Genomic DNA, 24,404 nt, shown 5'->3' with positions numbered 1-24,404 from the left:
GCCAAATGCTCTTATTATGAAGCTACCCATCTCTGATCACTAAAAACATCAACAATTCCCAGTCCTGTGAGATAAGGAGGTTATTCTGCATACTCCTTTTTTTTAATTTTATCTTTTCCAGACTTTCGTTGACTTATTTTTATGTTTGTCTTTATGAGTATTCAGTCTATCCAATATTTAAGCCACCTGATGTGAAGAACCGACTCATTGGAAAAGACCCTGATGCTGGGAAAGATAGAAGGCAGGAAGAGAAGGGAATGACAGAGGATGAGATGGTTGGATGTTATCACTGACTCAATGGACACGAGTCTGAGCAAACTCTGGGGAATGGTGAAGGACAGGGAAGACTGACATGCTCTAGTCTATGGGGTGGCAAAGAGTTGGACATGATGGAGTGACTGAAAAATGACAACACACATACATGCTTCTGTAGATCTATGAGAGTGCTTCATATACGCACTTTCAGTTTCTACTTGATATGCTATGACCTGTCAGACCATAATATCTTTGACTAATGGTATGCCTTCATTCAGTAGAGCAATATTTATATCTTTATAGATTTATATTCAAATTTTTTGAGGTCAAAATCCATCACTTTCCTTTGCTCAAATGAAGAAAAATATAGGGTTGCTCTTATATACCTAGTACAATCTAGTTTAATTATTCATAGAAAAATAAGTGAAATAAAAAGCATATTTTGTTTGTATTTTATAAACTGAACTCCTCCACAGAGAAGACTATGTCTCCTGTTTACTCTAGCTAAACAAATATATCACAATTATAGATATTTCCATTGTTCTTAAAAACAGCCAAGGAGAAAAACATATGTAAGCAGTTTAGAAATATATATATATGTATATATATATAATTTTTTCTGGGCATATGTATGAGCAAGATATTTATCTATATAAGAGTGACTGTGTGTGAGAGGGAGATAAAGTGTGCATGAGAGAGAAGGGATTTAGGGGAGCAGGTGAGAGCAGAAGACAGGAAAAAGATCTGATTAAGAAGTTACTATTTGTTGTTGCTAAGATTGTAAGACTATTTGAAAGCATATGTGAAAGCAGTTTTCATATTATAAATTTTATGCAAATATAAGCTATTATTTTACCCACATTTTAGACAGACTTTATATTGGGGGGTTCCAAAATCACTACAGATGGTGACTGCAGCCATGAAATTAAAAGACGCTTAATCCTTGGAAGAAAAGCTATGACCAACATAGACTGCATATTAAAAAACAGAGACATTACTTTGTCAACAAAGGTCCATCTAGTCAAGGCTATGGTTTTTCCAGTGGTCACGTATAGATGTGAGTTGGACTATAAAGAAAGCTGAGTACTGAATTGATGCTTTTGAACTGTGGTGTTGGAGAAGACTCTTGAGAGTTCCTTGGACTGCAAGGAGATCCAACCAGTTCATCCTAAAGGAAATCAGTCCTTAATATTCACTGGACTGATGTTGAAGCTGAAACTTCAAAACTTTGGCCACCTGATGCGAAGAATTAACTCATTTGAAAAGACCCTGATGCTGAGAAAGATTGAAGACAGGAGGAAAAGGGGATGACAGAGTATGAGATGGTTGGATGGCATCACCGACTCAATGGACATGAGTTTGGGTGAACTCTGGGAGTTGCTGATGGACAGGGAGGCCTGGCGTACTGCAGTCCATGTGGTCGCAAAGAGTTGGACACGACTGAGCAACTGAACTGAACTGACCTAGATACAGCTTAAATTACAGTACAGTGAATGTTGAACCCCAGTTGAATGGTTTCTAAGTAATTTAGGGATGATCCTTAGAGGATTTGCTTATTGATTTAGATCATACTTTTGATCCCAGAACCTATTACATACTTACTGGAACAGTTCTGCGTTTTAATCCTAAATGGCTAAATCCTATGATAAAGATTTCTAAAACCTTTTCCAACAAAGGATTATTTCAACACTGTTACTATATTTTAAAAAAATTATTGTCAGCCTCATGAATCTTTTCCACTATATATTCAATCTTTGAACTTTGGTTTATTTTTTTTTATAAGGTGAATTTCCAGTCTATTTGACCCACCTTGAAAACTAGGTGACTTTCATGTTTATTCTATTGTGAGAAGATTTTGTGATAGTGAAATACAATACATCTATCTAGGATTCAAGCTCTGATTAAAATTTCTTTGCTTCATACATTAAAGTATACCAGAAAATGGGTCCTAAAGGGGATCAGAAGTTATTTATTTAAGATGAATGTCTAAAAATTCCTTGTATTTTATTTGGTAATCTTTTGCTATCTTATGACAAGACATATATGTATCCTAAAAATAATTCTTTAATGCAGTATTGTTACAGAACTTTTCAGATGTTTCTTTCTAAATTTAGGAGGAACTGTATGTTATATTTAACTTATTTGGGCTTCCCTGGTGGCTCAGAGAGTAAAGAATCTGCCTATAATGCAGGAGACCTGGGTTTGATCTTTGGATCGGGAAGATCCCCTGGAGAAGGGAATGGCAACCTACTCCAATATTCTTGCCTAAAAAATTCCAAGGGCAGAGTCACCTGGTGGACAAATGCTTCTTTAAAAGTAGCTGAATCTTTTGTTTATATCAGTGCTCAGTATATCAATATTAAATTTTTGGTATTATCTTTTGAGTCTACCACATGCCAGAGCTAATTCTAGTTGTTTTCACACATTCACTTTATTTCTTGTTCTATCAATTACTCACTTTCTTCCTTGTTTTTTTTTTTTTCCCCCTATTGTCCTGTCTCTATCTTCTTCTTGCCCTAATTGCCTTTAAAAGCAAATTTTTGGGAACACTTTCACATTCACAGAAAAATTGAGCAGAATGTACAGAGCTCCCGAATACCCTACTCTGACACATGCATATCCTCCCCCACTGTCAACATATACAATAGAATACTATATTTATTTTTACAAGCTAGGTACCTACATAGACAGATCACTATCACTTGAAGTCCATAGTTTATGTTAAGGTTCACCCGTTATTATATACTCTGTGAGTGCTCAGTTGCTTCATCTGTGTCTGACTCTTTACAACCCCACCGACTGTAGCCCTCCAGGCTCCTCTGTCCACGGGATTCTCTAGGAAAGAATACTGCAGTGGGTTACCATGCCCTCCTCCAGGGATTATACACTCTGTGGGATTTGACAAATGTGTACTGATATAGATATATATACATATATATATATACACACACACACACATCATTATACTATAATATATATATATATATATATATATATAATCATTATACTACATTATGGAGTAATTTGACTGCACTAAAAATGCTTTGTGTTGCATCTATTCATTGCTTTCTCTCCATCAGTGTGCATCAACCACAAATCTTCTTAAGATATCCATATCTTTGTGTTTTCCAGAATGTTATATAGTTGGGATAATATGATATATAGCCTTTTCAGACTGGCTTCCTTTACATCCATGTGCAGTTGTTTTTGTGGACATAAGTTTATAGCTCCTTTGGGTAAATACCAAGGACCATGATTTCTAGGTTGTATGGTATGAGCATGCTCAGTTTGTAAGAAACTTTCAAACTGTCTTCCAAAGCGGCTGTAACATTTTGCCTTCCCACCAGCAATGAAGGAGAGCTTCTGTTGCTACACAGCCTCCACAGCTTTTGGTGTTGCCAGTAGCCCAGATTTTGGACTATTATTTTCTGAGGGTTTTATAACTTTGCATGGACCATTGAGTTTGGTGGTGACTTTTTAGATACAAGCCTAAAGGAACAATTCAAAATAAATAACAGATAGGAGTTTGTTTAAATAAAGTAACTTCTGCTTTACCTATCATTAGGGAATCATAAATTAAAACAAAAATAAGATACGCCTACACACCTTTTTTCTTGCCTGGAGAATTCCATGGACAGAAGACCCTGGAGGGCTATAGTCCGTGGGGTACAAAGAGCCTGCCAAAACTAAGTGACTAAGCACAGCACACACCTTTTAGAGTGGCCAGCACCTTTGTCTTCCAGTACTGATTTCAGTAGAAAGAAGAGCTTATGAGACGGGTTTCCGGGATCACTGAGGAAGTTTATAGAAGTGGAGATTGAAAGCACAGACCTCACTCTCTTTTTTTTATTTTTAATAACTTTACCTGGAGTTAGAGAAAGTATCAGGGCAAATCAAAATGCTTTGTCTGGCTAAGGTAGGACTGAGTGTTTTAAGGTAAGCATAAGTGTAATAGAATCTTTTCAACAGATGGTGCTGGAACAACAGGATAACCATATGAAAAAAAAAAAAAAAACAAACCTAAACCACAAACATTACGCTGATACTGAAACAGAGGGTTTTGCTTTTCCTTATGTGAGCTTATGTTCTTTGTTTCCTTTATTGGTTCTTCTCCCTCTCTTCTATCCCTAAAGATGAAAAATGAAAAAGTTTATATTTATTTTCATTCTCTTTCTATTCTGTATCCCACTGGCCTTTCATGAATTCAAAACTCATTCCAATAACCATGGGCCTGCCTCTTTTCCTGTCCCATAACTCCAATTGCAGTTGATTTTTAACCCCTGGATAACACACTAAAATGTTGTACTTAATGTATACAGAGAAAAACTCATTATTTTCTTCTCCAGAAGGTAATGTTCTTCCAATTTGAAATGTGAAAATTGCTTCTAGGATGGATATATAAACCCAGTAAAACAAACAAACCTTGAAAAATCTCCTTTTGAAATAGGCATGTCATCCCTTTGTTCATTCTCAATTAGCTACCAAAGGTGGAAAAAAGTAAATTGTTTGGATTGTTGTGGTACACGTGTTTTCATTTAATACTGTAACTCACTTGTGATTCTTCTTCAAAAGGTGATCATTGAATTGTGACTATGACTACAAAACTACTCTGAAATACAACTGAAGCTGAATCCCTCTGTTGATACCTGACTTCATTACATGAGTACAGGTGCTAGTAAAAATTTTAGGGGCAATCACAAGTCAAAATATGTTATCAACATAGTTTGTCATCATTCACTCTGAGTTAAAACTTTTAGCCACAAGAGAAGTTTCTTCCGATTTGTACTAAAATGGAAGTATTCTTTGATACAAAGAATATCTGATACTGTGAAAGTGAAAGTGGCGTCCCACTCTTTGCTACCCCACAGACAATACAGTCCACGAAATTCTCCAGGCCAGGATACTGGAGTGGGTAGCCTTTCCCTTCCCCAGGGGACTTCCCAAAGCAGGGACCGAACCCAGGTTTCCCACATTAAAGGTGGATTCTTTACCAGCTGAGCCTCAAGGGAAGCCCAAGAATACTGGAGTGGGTAGCCTAATCCTTCTCCAGTGGATCTTCCTGACCCAGGAATCAAACTTGGGTCTCCTGCATTGCAGGTGGATTTTTTACCAACTGAGCTATCAGGGAAGCCTTATATTTGACACTGCTGCTGCTGCTGCTGCTAAGTCGCTTTAGTTGTGTCTGACTCTGTGCGACCCATAGACGGCAGCCCACCAGGCTCCTCCATCCCTGGGATTCTCCAGGCAGGAACACTGGAGTGGGTTGCCATTTCCTTCTCCAATATATTTGACACTAATTTGTATCAAAGAACATTTCCTGAAGGGGCTTTAAAAATACTTTTAATATTTTATATTAAAATATTTTAAAGAACTTTTAATTGTGAATTTTAAAGAACTTATATTAATGTATCAATATCCTCATGTGAGAATTTTTCAGAAAACTGAAAAAATGCTGTTTTTGAAATAATTTCTTCCCTTTACTACATCTCATTCTGGTATCTTTCCTGTGAACATAACAATTATGAACTGAGATGTGAAAAGCAGTATCCAACTGAATAATCATCATTAAATAAAATATATGGATGTAACTTGTGAGAGGTCCATTTTAATAACAAAATAGTTTAAATGAAAAGGATGGAAAAATATGTGATGCAAAAATTAGCCTGAAGGAAGCTTGAGAAATCCCCAAAGAATATGCAAAATCTGAGTAATTACTAAATAAATTGAGAAATTCTTGCTAAATTGATATGAAATTAATATGATAAGAGATTATATTTCATATGAAAATAGAAATATAACTTGAGTGAAATGGTTTAGCTTAAATAGCATAAAAAACAAAAAAATACCTAAAAATAAATCTAATAAAATATGTCAAAGACTGCTAGATTAAAAACTATAAAGCATTACTGACCAAAATTACAGAGTACTTGAGTGGATGGATATAACATATCCATGGACAGAAAATTTCAACGTTGAAAAAATAATTCTTTCCAAATTGATTTATAGTTTTAAACAATCTCAATGAAAATGTCAGAAATTTTGCAAAAATTCAAGATTATTATAAATGTTTATGGAAATGAAAATATACAAGAATAACTAAGGTAAACTTGGAGAAAAGAAAATGAAGCACAGCATCATATGTCAAAACATAGAGGCTGTTTTTTTTTTTTAATTAGAATTCTATTGTTGTAGGTATAGACAAGAGACCTCATGAAATAAATTGACGATTTACAAATAAACCCACACTTATACAAAGACCTCATTTAGGAAGATGTTATACTGATGAGCAGTATCAAACACCTCTCAACAAATGGTTCTGGGTACATTATATGGGAAAATGAATAAATTCTGATCCCTCTTTCCAAAGCTTCCAATGATTAATGCCAAATGAATCTAAATGTAAAAAATAAAATTAACTGAAGCAACAAAGTTACCGGGAGAATATTTTAGCAGTACATAACACCAATAGAAGACTCATTACCAAAATAAATAATTTGTAAATCAGTAACAAAATGACAGAAAACCCATTTTAAAAATGAGTGAAATATGTTATCTTCACAAAAGTGTATGTACAAATGGACTAAAATCATATTAAAATAGGCTTAATGTGATTTTTCATCCTGGAAACACAAAATGAAATGCCACATTTACTACATAATACATCTACCAAAGAAAGTAAACTGACAAAACAAGTAACTGTTGATGGCATCTAGAAACTTCACAGTAATGTAATTGAGAAAAATGAGAACCAACTTTAGAAAATATTTTTTCGGTATTTACTACAGCTAAATATACTCATACCAGAGCATTCAAAGGAAAGAAAATGAAACTTAACTATGGTTTGAGTTCTGTTTATTTAATATAATGTCATCGTCTCCTTTCTAATCTGTCTCCTTTCTTCTACCTCAATCTTCTATTTCAATCCTTCATCCTCATTCACCTCTTTATGCTAAATTAATAGGTTTTTTTTCATATTTTTTGCCTACAGTCACCTTCTAAGCCTATGTATTATCTGGTGGCTGTTGTCCTGCTTAAATCATTGTGGTCCAATGGCACTTTCTGTAAAGACAGTAATGTCCTCTGTGTTGTGCAACATACTAGAGCCTAGTCATACATCTGAACACTTGAAATATGGCTCATGTGACTGAGAAATAAAATTTTTAATTTGACTGCATTTTGATAATTTTAGCTAGTATACTTTTATTTGTCCTTTTTGGAGGGGTATAATTGATACAGCATAAACTTTGCATACTTAATGTGTGATTTGTTAAGCTTGAATGTATATCTACATAAACGAACAAAGAATGAACAAATGTAGCATCTCTCAAAAGTCTCCTTGTGCCCAAGGTAACCCTTTTCTCTTGTTCCTCTCCAGGATAGAAAAATCACTGCTTTGACTATAAAATTATCAAATTAGCAAAGATTTACTGATTTAAAGGTCAACTTTAAACTGGTGCTGACGGTTGACATAAGGTTTCTTTAGTTCAAAGAGAAATCAGAGAAATCTATAATGGGAGGCAAGAACAATAATAGGAATGAAATATAAAGAATACTTACTTGAAAACATATTTTACTGGTACCCATGGATTGTTGAAGAATAATATGAAAACGCTGGGTTAGGGTGATATTTTCTCTAAAAAAGAAGTGAGTTGGGGAAAGACCATTTCCAAATATATGGTATTAAAGATACACCCCTCATTTCACTAGGACTGGCTCTGACAGGAGCATTCTCTGCTTTGTTGTGGTCAAAATCAGGTGTGTGTGTTTGCTTATTATAACTGGCAGTTATTACCATTGAGAAATATGTGTCATAATTTATTTTCCATGTGGTTCACTGACCATGTTTTAGAGCTACTAATGAGGAAGTAAACAGTCAATTTATGGACAAGTTCTTTTGCTCTCTGACATTTTGTACTCTGTTTGACTCAATCACAATACTGTTAATTCCCTTGAGTGGTTCCTTGTCTATCAACAATGCAAGAATTTAATAGACACATGCTAGGTAAAGCTTTAAGAGTTCATAATATTGAAGGCCATATTGAGAATCATTTTATATTCACATAATAGGCACAGAAATGAGAGTAAAAAAAGAGGTCCAGATAACTTTTCATCATCTCAAGGAAAAGACAATCAAAACATCCTTTTTATTCTGGCTGTGAAATCCTTCTGTGTACCTTGAAGCAGTAGCAGCGTGTTGTTGTTTTGGGTTTTTTTTTAAGTTATTTTCAAGAAGGCTGTACTCAGTGTGAATAAGTGACATGGGGTTTGTTTGTCCCCAAGCAGTTACACTGTTAGACCTTAATCATTGTGTTTACCATGCCTTGTCATAGTAGAAGATTTTTCTGCCTGTGATTCTAGGAGTGTAATTAAAAGTGTTATTGCAGTGGAAGAAAGAAAATAAAAATCATAAAGTCTTCTTGCCTTTTATTTATCTTCAATTTTTAGACTCAAATTATCATCTATTAATTGTTATTAAATTTTAATTCTTGATCTTTCTGTTGTGATAGTAGAAGGAAAAAGTAGAAATAAATATTATAGATTTGGCTTAGATACTTTCAGTAATAGCAAGCTTAAATCTACCTAAAACATTTTTTATAAATGATTATTTGAAAATATCTGTAGAAGATTAAATAATAGTCCTGCCAAAGATATGCCTATTCAGGAAACTCTGAACATGATCATCATATTTGGAATAAGGACCTTTGCTGATATAATTAAGGTAAAGATCTCAAGAGGAGATCACCTTAGAATTAGGGGAGGATCCTAAATCCAATAAGTGCTTTTTATAAAAGACCGAAAAAAAAAAAAAGAGAGAGAGAGAGAGAGGCAGAGGCACCAAGAGAAGACTTTGTGAAGACAGAAACAGGAAGTCGAGCTACGCTGTCACAAGTTAGACAACATCTGAGACACTAGAAGCTGGAAAAGGCACGGAAAGTTTCTTCTCTAGAGTTTTTGGAGGTGAGAGGGAGCTGCTAACACCTTGATATCAGACTTCTGGCTCCAAATTTTGAAAGAATAAATTTGTTTTCAGCCATCACATTGCAGTTATTTATTGTGTCATCCCTATGAGACCTGTACAAATTTTATTACTGGAAGTAGGATGATAATGTAACAATACCTAAAAATGTAAATTGTTTTGGAATTGGATAATAGATAAATTGAAGGCCTGTGACAGAAAAAGTCTTGGCTGTCTTGAAGTGGCTGTTGGTAGAAATGTGAACATTAAAGATTATTCTGGTATGGCCTCAGAAGGATGTGAAGAACATGACAGAAAAAAAAAAAAGAATGTTGATAGAAATATGTACATTAAAGCTGTTCATGGTGAGGTCTCAGAACAAAATGAAGAACATGCTGTTGGAAATTAAAGGAAAGGAAACCCTTGTTATATAGTGGCTTGTTATAATTTTGTTGAACTGTATTCTACTATTGGAGGGAAAGCAGATCTTGTAAATTATAAATCTGGATATTCAGATGAGCAGTTTTCCAAGCAAAGTACTGAAGATGCAGCAAAAGTTTGCTACTTATAGTAAAATCATAGAGGAATGAGAAAAATTGAAAAAGAAATTATTAAGCAAAGATAAACCAGAATTTGATGATTTGAAAGATTCACAGTCTGTCCAGATTGCCAAGGATGCTAAAATTAGGAAATTGACTGTTGGAATAGTGTACCCTAGAGAGAGAACCAAGGTTGTGGCTGCATAAGCTTTTTCAGAAGAGATGAGGTATGTGACTAACAGGTCCTCATTAGAATACATCTGAGCAGATGTCAGAAGTAGAGATAGGATTATCCAGGAAAGTTCTGTGGAGATATTTTTGTTTAACCATGGAGATTTCCATGATATACCTGGGAGTTTTACAAAGTTTTAAGAATGTTATACCAGCAGAACATTGCCAGCTTGAACTAAAAGGGACAAAGTTTAGATGAAACATAAGAAGGTTGTCAGACTCCCAGAATTCTGTAGGCAGGAAACAGACGGATAGGGCTCCTCAGCTGTAAGCATATGTTACCCTTCAAGGAAAAAAAGAAATGACTCTGAGGCAGAGCCTTGGCTGGAGAGACCAGGGCTATGGGCCTGGAGGCAAGGCTTGAACCATGGATTCAGAGCTGGAGGCTGGCAGACCCAAGGACAGAGGGTGATGGGTTTCTAGGGTCACAAGCCCTGTGAAGGACAAGAGAGCCCAGGGCATAGAATGTGAAATCAAGAGCCATAGAGGACAGACTGAACACAATGTCTGTGTCTGAAAGCAAGTGAACACATGTCTAGGGAGACTATTTCCATTATATAGCACCCAAAACTAAAAGCAAACATATGCCAAAATTCTTTTTGTAAGCCAAGCCAGATTCAGAGCTGTAAGCAAGCTGTGAGACTGGCATTTCTTTGAGGGTATTTGTCAATCCATAGAGTAGATTTGAATGGATATATGCAAAGGAGATAGGAAAGAAGCCTTGGGAGCTACTGGGGAGCTGAATCAGAAGCACCCTCAAATACTAGAAGGTAATATGACTATTGATTAAACTAGGGGAGGGAGTAAACTTTACCCAGCAATGAGCTATATGAGGGCATTTTGTTTATCACAGAAGTAAAACTAATACAAAAAGTGTTAAGCAATCTGAATCCAAGTATAAAACTAAACAAGTACATTGATTTAAAAGCAAAACAGAATCCCTAAGAGTTAAAAATGTATAAATTGAAGTTAAATTTATGAACATGTTGAACATAGCTAGTGAACATGAGAAAAAATTCTAAGGATGTTGTATAGACATAGATGATGTACATATTAACAATGCAGTAAAGGAAGTTGGAAAATTAAGAACATAAAACTCACATTTAATTAGAGTCCTAGAAGAAAAGAATAAAGAGGGGCAATATTCAAAGAGAAAATGACTTAGAATTTTCCAGAACAAAACAAATACATGAATCTTCACTTTTAAGAAGCACAATGAAAGCCAAAAATAAAAAATTAAAGCCAAATTCACACATAGATAGTGAAATAAATTCAAAGCACTGATTGAGATTTTCAAAGAAATCAAGGAGAGAGAGAAGAAAGAGAGGATGATTGTTTTAAAAATGAATAAAATACATTCATATATAAATAAGGAGTGTCACTATAAATCAATAGTAAAGTAGTCCAGTAGCCATGTATGCTTGTGAGAATTGGACCAAAAGGAAGGTCGAGTACCAAAGAATTGATGCTTTCAAATTGTGGTGCTGGAGAAAACTCTTGAAAATCCCTTGGACAGCAAGGAGATCAAACCAGTCAATGCTAAAGGAAATCAATGTGAATATTCATTGGAAGGACTGGTGCTGAAGCTGCAACTCCAATATTTGGCTACCTAATGTGAAGAGCCGACTTACTGGAAAAGACTCTGATGCTGGGAAAGACTGAGGGCAAGAGGAGAAGGGGACAACAAAGGATGAGATGGTGGGATGTCATCAATGACTCAATGGACATGAACTTAAGCAAACTCCAGGAGATAGAGAAGGACAGGGAAGCCTGGCATGCTGCAGTCCATGGGGTTGCAAAAAGTCAGACAAGACTGAACAACAGCAATATAAATCAATAGCAATTCTGTCCAATGAAAGGGTTAAAAATTAAGGCAAAATTATACTCTTGAACTAAAACTGCAGATATATTGAAAGATGGTAAACAGAGTTCTGGAGAAGGAAATGGCAACCCTCTCCAGTAATCTTGCCTGGAGAATCCCGTGGACAGGGGAGCCTGGTGGGCTGCTGTCCATCAGGTCGCACAGAATCAGACACGACTGAAGCGACTTAGCATGCATGCATGCATTGGAGAGGGAAATGGCAACCCACTCCAGTGTTCTTGCCTGGAGAATCCCAGGGACAGAGGGGCTTGGTGGGCTGCTGTCTATGGGGTCGCACGGAGTCGGACACAACTGAAGTGACTTAGCAGCAGCAGCAGAGTTCAAGTGTTTCACAATCCTTTTATGTCAATTAACTGTAGACCATTTCTAGTTAAATAGGCAAGATAAAATTGTTTAAAGTGTGCAAATTATATAACTTCCAAGTTAGTGAAGGGAAAGGGGATAATAGCTAGTACTTATGACACTTACTATGTGCAAAATGCTGTTCTAAATGATTTACATAGTTTAAATTATTTAATCCTAAACACAACTTTAGGAGAAGGAAGTGAAGTGAAGTAGCTCAGTTGTGTCCGACTATTAGTGATCCCATGGACTGTAGCCCACCAGGCTTCTCCGTTCGTGGGATTTTCCAGGCAAGAATACTGGAGTGGGTTGCCATTTCCTTCTCCAGAGGATCCTCCCTACCCAGGAATCAAACCCGGGTCTCCTGCATTGTAGGCAGACACTTTACCGTCTGAGCCACTGGATGCTGTTGTTATTCCCACAATCAAAAGGAGTAATTGAGGCACAGAAAGACTCCAAGTTGTGGAACTGGTAGGTACCAAAACTTGAGTTTGAATCCATGCAGTCTGACTTCAGGGCATGTTCTTAACCATCACAACATTGCCTGTCTATAAATATGTAACAGAGTAGACATAAACTCAAGTGAAGCATAATCATTCGTTCATTCATTCACTCAACAAATGTGTATTGAGCTCTTACTCTGTACAAGGTGCTATTATTCTAGGCACTGGGCGGGGGGACCCCCAATAAATAAAGCAATAAAATTTAATGATTCCATGGAACTTATGCTCTAATGCAATAAAGCAAATGAAATAAACACTGCACTTGAAAGACAAAAACGTCCTACTGAAAAAAAAAAAAGGTTTTTTTTTTTTTTTAATCATGTGTGTCTTAGAAGAGGCAGGAAGTACAAGAACATAGAATGTTTGAAATAAACCAAAATAGCATATAGGATAGGCAAATGTACCTGGGCGACCTATATGATAGGTAAATAAGAACTAAAATAAATCCAACACTTCTATTTTAATCCCAGATTAAGTAGATTTTTTGGATAAAATAGAATTAATTTAGATAAAGAGATCCACTCTGTTTTGATAAATACTCAGTTTTTCAGGATGATGTTTTGATCCTAATGTACTAAGGACCTAAATAACATAGCTTTGAAATGTATCAAGTGAAATTGAGGGAATTTAAAGGAGAAACTAAAAAAAAATTGATTTTAACATGCCTGTCTTACTTATTGATAGATCAAGCAGACAAGAAAAAGTCAATGAGAACATAGATTTGAACAATGCAATTAACAAGCTTCATCAAATAGGACATGTAAAGAACACTGCAACCCAAAACTTTTCAAACACTTATGGAACATTTATAAGATTTGACCACATTCTTGGCATAAACAAAATTTTTTACAAAAATCCAAGGTGCAGATAATACAAGCCACATTCTCTGAGCAGAGCAACATTAAGTTAGAAACCAAACAAATGTTTTAAAGACAATATTTTATATTAAAAATACTTCTAAATATATAATGGATCAAAGAGGAAAAATTCTCAGTGGAAATCATATTTAGAATTGCATGAAATGAAGGGACTTCTTATCTAACTTATAAAATGAAAAAAGTACAGATTTCCCTCTACTTATGATAGAATTATGCCCCGATAAACCCATCCTAAATGCCAAGCAGTTTAAGTCAAAAATGCATTTAATGTGAGGATTCTTTACCACTGAATCACCTGGAAGCCCAAACATGCTCAGAACATTTATGTTAGCCTATGTTGGGGAAAAATCATCTAACACAAAGTTTGTTTTACAATAAAGTGTTGTCTATTTCATGTGATTTATTGAATACTGTATTGAACATGAAAAATAGAGTGGTTGTATGAATACAGAATGGCATAAGTGTGTCGATAGTTTACCCTCTTGATCGCTGCCTCTGCACAGTATGAGACAGTATCATGCTACACATAGTTGGACTGGGAAAAGATCATAACTAAAAATTCAAAGTACGATGTCTACTGAATGTGTATTGTTTTTGCACCATTGTGGAAGATCCCGTGGGAGGGGAATGACTATTCTTGCCTGGAGTATTCTTGCCTGGAGAACTCCATGGGCAGAGGAGCCTGGCAGGCTATACAGTCCATGGGGTGGCAAAGAGCGGACAGGATTGAGCGACTAACACTTTCACTTTCGAAGTTGAAAAAATCATATCAATTCATTGAGTAGTGACTGTAGGTTTTAGGAGGAATTTGTAACCTTAAATTCATAAATTAGGAAAAAAGGAAGTAAGCTAAGCACCCAGTACAAGAAGTTGATGTAATAATTGTGCAGAATCAAACATAATAAGACACAAGTAGATATATTAACATACAAAAATAATAAAGAGAATTATCAAAATTAATTTTTTTCCTTAAAAATACCAATAATGTTGACAAAACTCCAGCAACAAAGACAAAGGCTCTAAGACAGGAAAATCTCTGGTTTGTGCAAAGACCTGAAGACTAGAGTGGCTGGAGCAGAGAGAGAGAGGGGAAAGAGTAGGAAATGTCATCCCAGAGATGACAAAGGGCTGCGTTAAATAAGAGTTTATAGGCCACTGAACAGAATTTATTCTGGTGAAAGTGGGAGACACTGGGATGTTTGTAAATTCTGCTATGACAGTGCTGCTTCTGTTGTGACTCTATCCAGAGAAACAATTTAGGAGCCTGGAAGATAATTTATATACAATGGAGTTGTATACATAGAACATGGTAAACAATCAATAAATATTTAATAAATAAAAGCAGGAAAAGCACACAGTTACACATTTTAGCTTAAAATTTCAACAAATATTTGAGGGTCATGCGAGACTGTGAAATGACCACAGAATTTTGAATCAGAGAGACCTGAGTCTGAGTCTCTGGGCTTACCTCACCAAAGTAACTTTCTGTGAGTCTGGCTTTCTTCATTTGCACAATGGGAATAATATTGTATTAGCTAGGCCTCTATTGCAATAATGTCATTTAAGAAATAATCCAAACATCTCAGCAGTTTACAGCAATAGGCATACATTTCTCACTCAGAAATCTGCAGGGCACCTGGCAGTTCTTTTTCAGGTGTGGGTTATGTTCAGGTCTGCTCCGTGTGTCTTGTTCTGGGATGCAGGCTTGAAAGACATCAATTACTTGAGGTGTTTTCTTCATATAGTAGACAGAAGCTTCTCAGTGATCCAGCAGAAATACATGATGTCTAAGATCTAAGAACTAGTACACCGTCATTTCTGCCAATATTCATTTGGCTAGAGAAGCCCACTGAAATTCTGTTCAGTGGTCTATAAAACCTTAGGTAATCCAGCCCTTTATCATCTCTGTGATTGTATTTCCTGTTCTCTCCCCTCACATCATGTATGGATGTGAGAGTTGGACCATAAAGAAAGCTGAGCGCTGAAGAATTGATGCTTTTGAACTGTGGTGTTGAAGACTCTTGAGAGTCCCTTGGACTGCAAGGAGACTCAACCAATCAATCCTAAAGGAAATCAGTCCTAAATATTCATTGGAAGGACTGGTGCTGAAGCTGAAACTCCAGTACTTTGGCCACATGATGCGAAGAGCTGACTTATTGGAAAAGATCCTGATGCTGGGAAAGATTGAGGGCAGGAAGAGAAGGGGAAGACAGAGGATAAGACAGTTGCATGCATCACAGACTTGATGGACATGAGTTTGAGCAAGCTCCAGGGGATGGTGATGGAGAGGGAAGCCTGGCGTGCTGCAGTCAACGGTGTCGCAGATCCAGACATGAGTGAGCGACTAAACTGAACTGACTGTGAGAAACTCACAGTGCAAACCCTCTTCAAGATGAACTGGATTCGGGAAAAAAATTAAGATTAAATAGAAGACTTTTGGTAATACAGAAATAAACAATTGTCTTGAACTAAGATGGTAAGTGGGACAATGAAAAAATTAGACCCTGTATGGATGAACCAAAATACTGAGCCATCTACACTTATTCAGAAAGTGTTAGGTTAATGTATTTTCAGAGAATGCAATTTTAAGAAGAGTGTACTCAGCAGTGTCACTCAGAAAACAGTAAGATATGAGAGGACACCAGCCAGGTGTAATTGTTGGTCATTGGTGATCTTTGCAAGGGAGTTTCAGTCTACTTTTGTGAATTTTGTACAGATTTACAAGAAGCTTTATTGTCTAACAAAATCACAATATTGAAAAATTCAAAGATGAAATAATTTATTTTTATATTTCTGTCTGAAAATAGGTACATAATCTGTAAACTTTGACTTTAGTAGTGCTTGTCATCAGTAGTTCTGACACTTACTAAGTAGCTCCCTAAATCTCAGGTAAAGTAATAAAACACCAGTTAAACAGACGGCATATGATTAAGTTTACTTTCTGGTAAATTAGAAGACTTTTTTATTTCATTCCTTATTGTTGGCAGTCTTCATAAACTGCATATATTTATTTCTTTTGAATGGAGGAGAATGAACATAATTTATCTTCACTTTCCATTTGATATAATAAGGTACACATGTGGGGTAGAAATTTGAGTGGGATGAGAATTCCACTTAGATCATCATTTGGATTGAATAGATCTGATAACCTTAATTTTTGGAGGTCATTCAATAAAACAGAGTAAGGTTAAAGTTTTAGAAAATGGATCTGCTGAATTGGGCTGTGGTTATTACTTGTTTTATGCAATGTACATTAAAGATAATTTTCTATTTCTTTAAAGCTCTGAATTACAGAAGAAAACAGTTTTTAGCACACACAAAACAATATGACATTATTTTCTAAAGCAAATCAGATTGGCATATAGTTTTATAATATTCACAAATGATGTCAGCCTTTAAAGAAGACTAAGAAATATCTTTTCATAAGCAATTTCTCTTCTGTTCTCTTATATTTTATGAATCTAAGGAAAGTTTCTGCTTATATAGATTGTCTCTATGTTCACTCTGGTTCTAAATTTTATGATACTGCTATTTCCAGACAAGTTACAGGGGTTCTCCTTAAAGGTGGTGTGGATGGCAATGACTGTTCACCTAATCTAAATGCCATAAAGCTTTAACCTTTTGCATGATTACTTCCAACTCATCAATCAATGTCTCAAGACAGAGAGGCTGTTTTCATCTATGGATCAAATGATCATTTTCTAAAGAAAATCCAGAATCAGTGTCTGAAACACACAACGAAATAGTAAAATGGATGATATTTTCTTTTTTTCAACCATCTACTAGTGTCTTTGAGTGCACAACAAACTAAAAGTCAGTTTCAATGATTTTTCAAGGATTTATATAAAAGAGAGTCTAACCCAGTTAAACCTAGTGAAACAAAGTAAAAAAATCAGAACTTTTAAATGAAAAAGTGGTTTATCCTGTTTGGGACTCTCTGGGTTTCTTGGACTTGGGTGGCTATTTCCTTCCCCATTTTAGGGAAGTTTTCAGCTATTATCTCCTCGAGTATTTTCTCATGGCCTTTCTTTTTGTCTTCTTCTTCTGGAACTCCTATGATTCGAATGTTGGGGCGTTTCACAGTGTCCCAGAGGTCCCTGAGGTTGTCCTCATTTCTTTTGATCCTTTTTTCTTTTTTCCTCTCTGCTTCATTTATTTCCACCATTTTATCTTCTACCTCACTTATCCTATCTTCTGCCTCCGTTATTCTACTCTTGGTTCCCTCCAAAGTGTTTTTGATCTCATTCATTGTATTATTCATTTGTAATTGACTCTTTTTTATTTCTTCTAGGTCTTTATTAAACAGTTCTTGAATCTTTTCAATCTTTGTTTCCAGGCTATTTATCTGTAACTCCATTTTGTTTTCAAGATTTTGGATCATTTTTATTATCATTATTCTAAATTCTTTTTCAGGTAGATTCCCTATCTCCTCCTCTTTTGTTTGACTTGGTGGGCATTTTTCATGTTCCTTTACCTGTTGGGTATTTCTTTGCCTTTTCATCTTGTTTAGATTGCTGTGTTTGGAGTGGGCTTTCTGTATTCTGGAGGTCTGTGGTTCCTTTTTGTTGTGGAGGATTAACCCAGTGGGTGGGGTTAGACGATTGGCTTGTCGAGATTTCCTGGTTAGGGAAGCTTGCGTCAGTGTTCTGGTGCGTGGAGCTTGATTTCTTCTCTTTGGAGAGCAATGGAGTGCCCAGTAATGAGTTTTGAGATGGGTCCATGTGTTAGGTGTTACCTTGGACAAAACTCTCACTGTTTGCAGATGACATGATCCTCTACATAGAAAACCCTAAAGACTCTACCAGAAAATTACTAGAGCTAATCAATGAATATAGTAAAGTTGCAGGATATAAAATTAACACACAGAAATCCCTTGCATTCCTATATACTAACAATGAAAAAACAGACAGAGAAATTAAGGAAACAATACCATTCACCATTGCAACAAAAAGAATAAAATACTTAGGAGTATATCTACCTAAAGAAACAAAAGACCTATACATAGAAAACTATAAAACACTGATGAAAGAAATCAAAGAGGACACAAACAGATGGAGAAACATACCGTGTTCATGGATTGGAAGAATTAATATTGTCAAAATGGCTATTCTACCCAAAGCAGTCTATAGATTCAATGCAATCCCTATCAAGCTACCAACGGTATTTTTCACAGAACTAGACCAAAGAATTTCACAATTTGTATGGAAATACAAAAAACCTCGAATAGCCAAAGTAATCTTGAGAAAGAAGAATGGAGCTGGAGGAATCAACCTGCCTGACTTCAGACTCTACTACAAAGCCACAGTCATCAAGACAGTATGGTACTGGCACAAAGACAGAAATATAGATCAATGGAACAGAATAGAAAGCCCAGAGATAAATCCACGAACCTACGGACACCTTATCTTTGACAAAGGAGGCAAGGATATACAATGGAAAAAAGACAACCTCTTTAACAAGTGGTGCTGGGAAAACTGGTCAACCACTTGTAAAAGAATGAAACTAGAACACTTTCTAACACCATACACAAAAATAAACTCAAAATGGATTAAAGATCTAAATGTAAGACCAGAAACTATAAAACTCCTAGAGGAGAACATAGGCAAAACACTCTCCGACATAAATCAAAGCAAGATCCTCTATGACCCACCTCCCAGAATATTGGAAATAAAAGCAAAAATAAACAAATGGGACCTAATGAAACTTAAAAGCTTTTGCACTACAAAGGAAACTATAAGTAAGGTGAAAAGACAGCCCTCAGATTGGGAGAAAATAATAGCAAATGAAGCAACAGACAAAGGGTTAATCTCAAAAATATACAAGCAACTCCTGCAGCTCAATTCCAGAAAAATAAATGACCCAATCAAAAAATGGGCCAAAGAACTAAACAGACATTTCTCCAAAGAAGACATACAGATGGCTAACAAACACATGAAAAGATGCTCAACATCACTCATTATTAGAGAAATGCAAATCAAAACCACAATGAGGTACCATTACACGCCAGTCAGGATGGCTGCTATCCAAAAGTCTACAAGCAATAAATGCTGGAGAGGGTGTGGAGAAAAGGGAACCCTCTTACACTGTTGGTGGGAATGCAAACTAGTACAGCCGCTATGGAAAACAGTGTGGAGATTTCTTAAAAAACTGGAATAGAACTGCCATATGACCCAGCAATCCCACTTCTGGGCATACACACTGAGGAAACCAGATCTGAAAGAGACACGTGCACCCCAATGTTCATCACAGCACTGTTTATAATAGCCAGGACATGGAAGCAACCTAGATGCCCATCAGCAGATGAATGGATAAGGAAGCTGTGGTACATATACACCATGGAATATTACTCAGCCATTAAAAAGAATTCATTTGAACCAGTCCTAATGAGATGGATGAAGCTGGAGCCCCTTATACAGAGTGAAGTAAGCCAGAAAGATAAAGAACATTACAGCATACTGACACATGTATATGGAATTTAGAAAGGTGATAACGATAACCCTATATGCAGAACAGAAAAAGAGACACAGAAATACAGAACAGACTTTTGAACTTTGTGGGAGAATGTGAGGGTGGGATATTTCAAAAGAACAGCATGTATACTATCTATGGTGAAACAGATCACCAGCCCAGGTGGGATGCACGAGACAAGTGCTCCGGCCTGGTGCACTGGGAAGACCCAGAGGAATCGGGTGGAGAGGGAGGTGGGAGGGGGGATCGGGATTGGGAATACATGTAAATCCATGGCTGATTCATATCAATGTATGACAAAACCCACTGGAAAAAAAAATAGTAATAATAAAAAAAAATAAAATAAAATAAAAAAAAAAAAGAAAAAGTGGTGGTACCAGAGAAGCTTAGAACTAAGATAGGATGTAGACCATTAAGGTCTAGAAGACAAACTGAACACATTTGTGATTTATTGCTTCCTCTGAGCTCAATGGAGCCAGGAGATGATTTACTCTTAGTTTTTATTTACGATCTTGGAGAGGAGAGACTCATTTGGTCAACATGATAAGTTTAAGTACAGTTTGTACTTAAGAAGAGTGACAAACAATTTTAAACATGCCGTTTGAACATCAAACAGAATGGAAATGAATTCTGCATCAAGTTATACAGTGCTTTTTGCTGGCTGGGGTTGTGTGACTGAAATTCTCCTAAAAGCTCCTCCAGTTTAATGAGCATGCCTTCCTACATTCCACATGGAAAGGAAAGCAATAAACACTGAATCCATTGATAGCAGGAGTGTGTGTTGGGGGCAGACCTATGCTTCTTTGTAAAATCAATCTGGCATTCAGCCTCTGCTCCCCTCCACTGGGTTTGTCTTACTAAGTTACATTTTATTTCTTTCTCCCTCTGCTATTGTTCTCTCTACTGCACTTTCCAAACTGCAGGTGACCTTGCTGTTTCTACTCAGAGATCTTGCAACCTTTAACCTCTAATTCAAATATTCTCCCACACATACAAAGGCAATGGAAACATGCTTTGAAATGCTAGATAGAGTGATAACTCTCAGGAGTGAGAAACAAATTGCACTTGACAGTAATGAGAAAAATATTTTAATATTAACTGGACCCATGCAGGATCTTTGTATATTGAAAGTGATGTATTATAAATGTGTTCCCATGATAGCTTTGCTTAAAAATTAGATCTTTTATTTGTCTTCAAAACATATCGACTTGGCAACCCTCTCACAAAAATGGAATTGAATTCACTATCTCCTGCTTGTTACCAAGTGCTCTAGGTTGGTTATATAGCATGATTAGTATTGATCCTGGGGGAACAAAACTAACAGTGCTCTTATTTGCAGAGTGAAAGAGAAATTTTTATTTTTATTTTCAACTATCAGTTTTTAAAGGTGAACAAATCCGTGGCCTCAGACTCACATTGTACATTTTCCCTGTCAGGCCTTCTTGGTGGAAATATTGAGTAAAACATTGGTCTAGGTAAGGTTCTGTGATGAGACCTGTCACTCCAGAGAGCTTCACTCTTTCAACATTTGTTCTCAAAAAATAAGAGTGGGATATTACTCATATTGCTATTATAATTCTTAAAGCAAAAGTTAAAAAAAAAAAAAAAACTGCTCTTGCTGAAGGTTTGGGTAGTTTGAAATGTTTAGCAGTAATCAAAAGACAATACTACTGCTGCGGTAATTCTGGGTGACAGAAATGCTAACGCTATTAATATTAGAGAAGAGGCCAAGGAGAGTGTGAATTGAAAAAAAATTGGTAGATTAATTTAGTTCTGTACCATATGCAGATGTTTTGGATATCTTTAATAAGTGTTCATCTGAAAAAGCTTGCGTTGCTGGTAAATTTTAACAGCTGACTTTCTCTCCTTTAACCTTTTCCAAATTATTCTGGTAAAAAGGTGAACTAATGCCTTAAAAAGATTATGTTTTAATGTTTCAAGTTCATAGTATAGATTACTTTAAAATGAATCTTTTTGGCTCATTCTTAAACTACAGTGCATTATAAGAGTTTGCCTGGTAACTTAGCTGGTAAAGAATCCACCTGCAATGTGGGAGACCTGGGTTCAATCCAGTTGGATTCTTGGGAGGGGAAGATCAGCTGGAGAAGGGATAGGTTACCCACTCCGGTATTCTTGGACTTCTGGTGGCTCAGCTGGTAAAGAGTCTGTCTGCAGTGTGGGAGACCTGGCTTTGATCCTAGGGTTGGGTAGATCCTCTGGAGAAAGGAATGGATAAGCACTCCAATATTCTGGCCTGGAGAATTCCAGTCACAAAGAGTATTATAGGGAGTTTGAATTTAAAATTGTATTATTTGAACTTCTTATATATGAAGAATATAAGAAATGACTCAGGGTAAATTTCCATGTTTTCTCCTGTTGATTCTGTTCAAAGAAAAGGGAAATCCAGAGTAGATAATAGGAGTCAAGATGGCACAAATCAGAGAGGCAAAACCTCAGGACTATAAGATTTTAAAATGTTCTCTCTGAAGTCCCAGAGAATAAATCAGGACAAGCTTTTGAATGCTTCTATCAACAGTCCATTTGCTGCTTAACTTCAAGTTATCTTATGCTGAGTGTGCTAGAAAGACATAGCAGAGTTTTCTGAACTGTGCAACCCAGTAAATTCTTGGCAAAAACAATCACCAAGGTTGTCTTGCATCTTTCAAATGAATGTGATCCCTTGCAGCATTGGTTTCTTTCTCTGCCAACATACAAAAGCAACTCTGCAATTACTGCAATGTCCTCATTGCCCAAAGGATCAACCTTTTCTCAGGTTTAATCTCCTTTGGCTCCTCTTTAAGATATTCTGTTCTTTTCTGGACATCCCATTTCCTCTAGAGACTGACTCTTCAGAATTATTTCCACAGGCTTCTTTTCAATTTGACATCTCCAAATTGTAGTTTCTCCCTGAGATTCTGCCCATGAACTACTTCCCTTTGTTTTCTCAGTAGTCTCTCTCTGAAGGTCTTTTCTTCTTTTATTTACTAGTTTATCAATTTATCTATTTTTACCATCTCTCTGTATCAAACCTATGCAAGATTTAGGTTACCATTTTCCAAGTACCGTTTTTTAAAATCACAAAATCTGCTACATCTGCACACACATTCTTTCAGTTTTCTAGCTCTACTATGGGTATGATATTTATCATTCCCATTCTGCCCTATCACCATACTAACGATCACTGTCATAGGTCACCTGAGCTTATGTCATACGCCACTAATTGATTTCTTTTAAATCCATTTCTGTTTCTATATCTGAATACAATAACAATAAAAGCTGTGTTCTGGTCAAAAGCTTTCAGTGATTCTCCATTACTGAATGAAAAGCTGCCGATTCTTGTTTTTATTAGCCAAAGTTCTCTACCTACTGCACTCAATCTACCTTTTCAAATTTACTATGAAACATATCATACATATGCTTGTCAAACAGCATTCCATCTTTCTTAAATTTTTTTCAACACTTTGTTTTATCTATTTATTTTTTATTTTCATATGTACCCATCTGTGTATCTATATCTATTTATTCTTGCTTTTGGATTTTACTCCATTGGAAATGATTTCCTCCTACACCCCATATATTTAAAGAACTGACTTTATCCTAATCTGGTTAAATGTCTGTCTTTTGCTATTGTAATGTTTACTTGTGTACCTTCTGAGGCATTTTGTATTTAAATAGGGCAGAACAGATATTCATGAAACTGTTTTGCTCCATTAAAATTAGAACCTGCCTAAGGTATCTTTTAAGTACTGTAGTGTCTCTCTCAGAGTGACAGTAAATATTTGTCTAATTAATTGAACCACCACAAAGGGGTCTATTTTTGACTGCTTTGTCTAATTGTTAGGATGTGGTTTAAGGTCACACAGTAGAACGTATTTAGTTTTCTGTGCAAATGTATTCCTAAATAATTGAAAATAAGAAACGAACTTCTATAACATCACTGGAAATCACTTCAGAGGATATTAAAAATAATGTATAAAATATATTGAGAGGAAATCTAGCAGGTAACTCTTTAACCAAGTGATCAGAATTATCATCAATATTCAAATTAATATTATGTACTTATGATAGGTTGAATTGAGAAGGATACAACATCATTTCTGTATCAGGCTTGTTAATCTCTAAAATGAGTACACTGTACACTTTAAAAATGTCAAGGTCAAGATAGACAAAAGAAGACCGAGGCTATGTTTCAGATTAAAGAAAACTAAAGAAACTTGACAAATAAATGCAGTGCTTTAATCTGGAGTGTTGGCCAGCTATTTTATTTGTACAAATAAAATAGTATAAAACATTACTAGAATAATTTTAAAAGAAATATAAATTGTAGGTTAGATATTATTATATCACTCA

Source organism: Dama dama, chromosome 8, assembly GCF_033118175.1.
Source record: "Dama dama isolate Ldn47 chromosome 8, ASM3311817v1, whole genome shotgun sequence".
Lineage (NCBI taxonomy): Eukaryota > Metazoa > Chordata > Mammalia > Artiodactyla > Cervidae > Dama > Dama dama.
The sequence above is the reverse complement of the archived record's forward strand: the minus strand, read 5'-3'. Positions refer to the sequence as shown.